Here is a 3,225-nt window from a genome sequence, read left to right as displayed (position 1 = left end):
CATGGGAGGGTGCGTTCTGGGAGGATGTCTTATGACGCCCTCCCAGAACTGGACAACCGCACTGTAGCCGTCATTTGGTGGTTAAGGAGCAAGGCAACTTTATTTGTTACGTGGCTGGTATAAAATGTAATTCTGAATCTTACAGAACAGATACAGTATGACTCACTAAATTATCAATTCGTGCTATCTAAATGTGTCTTTTAAATAACATGGGCCAAAGCTTAGCCACCCCCTTGCCTTAGTGATATCTTTCTGTCAGACTTTCACTTTCATTTCTTTGCTGTCAGGAATGGCGTCTGCAGATGTGAGAAAGGAGTTGCTGGACTGTTCTATCTGTCTGAACATTTATACGGATCCTGTAACACTGAGATGTGGACACAACTTCTGCCGAGTCTGTATTGATCGGGTGTTGGATACATAGAAGGGATCTGGAGTTTATTCCTGTCCTGAATGCCGAGCAGAGTCTGCGGAGAGGCCTGTACTGATAAGGAACATAACTCTGTGTAACATCGTGGAGAGTTTCCTCTTTACTCTGCCAACTCAGGATGAAACTGGAATCATCTGTACGTACTGTGTGGACTTTCCTGTACCTGCTGTTAAATTCTGTCTTCATTGTGAAGCTTCTCTATGTGATAAACACCTGAGAGTCCACAGCAAGGCACCAGAACATGTCCTAACTGAACCCACCACCACCCTGGGGAACAGGAAATGCTCCATCCATCGGGAGCTCTTGAAATATTATTGCATTGAGGACTCTGTCTGTGTATGTGTGTCCTGTAGTTTGGCTGGAGAACATCGGGGACATCAGGTGGAGATACTGGAGGAGGCTTCTGAGAAGAAGAAAGAGAAACTGAGAAATGTTCTGCATGAACTGACCATTAAGAGAGCGAAGACTGAGATTAGAGTCTTCAAACTACAGAAACGCAGGAAGAAAGAAAAAAAAAAAACAGCTGTTGAAGCAGAGAGAGTCATCACCTTGCTCACTGACATCAGAAGAAAGCTGGAAGACCTGGAGAAGAGGGTCCTCAGTGAGCTCTCCAGACAGGAGGAAAAGCTTTCAATGTCCTTCTCTGATATGATCCAGGAGCTGGAAATAAAGAAAGATGAACTGTCCAGGAAGATTCATCACATTGAGGAGCTGTGTAACATGACTGATCCAATAACTGTCTTACAGTATTTAGACAAAGGTGAAGCTGAGGAGGGAGAAGAGGACAGCGAGAAATATGATGAGCTGATCCAAGATGGAGGTCATCTGGATGTGGGATTGATCTTACAAACATTACACACGTTATCTAATATTGTAGGAGGTGTAAAGGTAGAAATCTATATACCAGAACCTGCAGACATATTACTAGATATAAACACAGCTCATGAAAATCTTCATATATCAGATGACAGGAAAACTGCATCCTGGTCAGAAATAAAGCAGAATCGACCAGAAACACCAGAGAGGTTTCAGAGTTGGTATAATGTATTACGCAACAATGTTATTAATTCAGGACAGTATTACTGGGACATTGACTGCAGCAAAGCAGCAGGGTGTATTATCGGGATGTGTTATCCCAGTATAGAGAGAAAAGGTGATCAGTCTTATATTGGTAGAAACAACAAGTCTTGGTGCTTGCGCTGGGAAAAGAATACACTAGCAGTATTACATGACAATAAAGTGATCCAGTTACCTCCTAATTATTTCAGTAACCAAGTCAGGATCTCTCTGGATTATGAAGCCGGACAGCTATCCTTTTATGAGCTCTCCGAGCCAATCAGACACCTCCACACCTTCACCACCACCTTCACAGAGCCCCTCCATGCTGCTTTATGTGTGTACCGCAATAAGGTGAATAATGTGTATGTAGACAGTTGGGTAAGAATTCTAAACAGCCAGGAAAATCAGATGTGAAAAATATCTGTATTTTAGTAGGCTGGTGATCCTGACTTGCTGTCTCAGGCATTGGCCAGGACAGTAATTATTAGCTCCACTCCCAGCTTAAAATTTCAAATATATTATTATTGTTAGTTTTGTTTGAGTTTTATCAGTTCCCTGGCAACAAATACTGTACATCCAACATTGCTTTGCTTTCCACTCCTCACCCTTCTGAGGGTCAACTGCCAGCGTCTTCTGGAGTGAGGGACGTGGAGCTGCTGAACACTCTGGCCAATGGGGGCAAAATATTAGGTGTAGGGGGAAAAGTAGCACCTAAAAAATACAGGAAACTGAGGGAAATGTTTAATTAGCTTGTTAATTGATAATGGTTGTTGATTATTGTGACCTCTTTCGGCCACCGCCTCTAGACCCTTTAAGAGCTTTTAAATGCAGAGAGGCGGACATTTGGGTCATGTGACCACTGTGACTGGCTATCACAGCGGTCACATGATTGAAAAAATCGCAATAGATAGAATGCTACGGGGGCTTTCCGGTCCCCGCTGGTGTCTGTGCTGGGAGTGCGTAGGGTACACACTCTTAGCACAGAGAGCTGTTTAATTTGAGTCACATATATGCAGCCTCTCAGCCTCAAAGCCCACCCACCACGTCAGCAGGAAGAGGTTAATATTTATAACTGTATCTACTAATCCTTTATATCAGCTTTTCTTTGCTTACATAAAACACATTTAACCTTTTTTTCATTTAGCTTACAAAGAATGCTGAGCTTTGTAATAAGAAAGCCCGGCACTATCTTTGTCCAAGTGATCCATATTGGCCTGCACAAGCTTTTACTCTCAGAAATAATTGTAGGATCTTAGGGAACCCTGCAAAAACTTTAAAGTGTGACCTGAAAGTTGTGGATATAATAGAAAAAAAAATAAAAATAAAAATATATATATATATATATATATATATAGTAATTAAACATGACACTAAGGTAGATATCACCTGCTCCCCCCTCCGCTCTATACAGGAAATTATTTTCAAGAATAATCTGAAAATTATTTTAAGGGAAATAATAGTCCAAAAAGAAAAGTAGACTGTGAACACTTTAATGACCCCCCACACTGGAGGATAGTAGGAAAGGTGATCAGTGGAAATTTGTGCTCACTGAAGAAGGGCCTCAGAACATTGGTGGTCATGGTAGCGCTTCCTTACATTGGTGGTCAGTAAGAGATGGCTCCCTTACATAGGTGGTCAGAGGGAGGAATTTCACCTTTACAGATGGTTGAAAAGATCACTTAGGGAAGAAGGAAAAAACTGCACTGGTGTCATACCACTGACTCTGCCAGGTGACGATG

The 3,225-nt window shown here is 42.0% G+C and overlaps 1 pseudogene; it reads left to right on the top strand.

Annotated features, from left to right (window-relative positions):
• The first annotated feature begins 289 nt into the window (after positions 1-289).
• LOC149459733 (E3 ubiquitin/ISG15 ligase TRIM25-like) lies at positions 290-2,796 on the top strand (annotated as a pseudogene).
• The last annotated feature ends 429 nt before the right edge of the window (positions 2,797-3,225 follow it).

This window comes from Staurois parvus, unplaced genomic scaffold, assembly GCF_062004578.1.
Source record: "Staurois parvus isolate SC_StPar_1 unplaced genomic scaffold, SC_StPar_1.0 ptg000249l, whole genome shotgun sequence".
Taxonomy (NCBI): Eukaryota; Metazoa; Chordata; class Amphibia; order Anura; family Ranidae; genus Staurois; species Staurois parvus.
The sequence above is the reverse complement of the archived record's forward strand: the minus strand, read 5'-3'. Positions and strand labels throughout refer to the sequence as shown.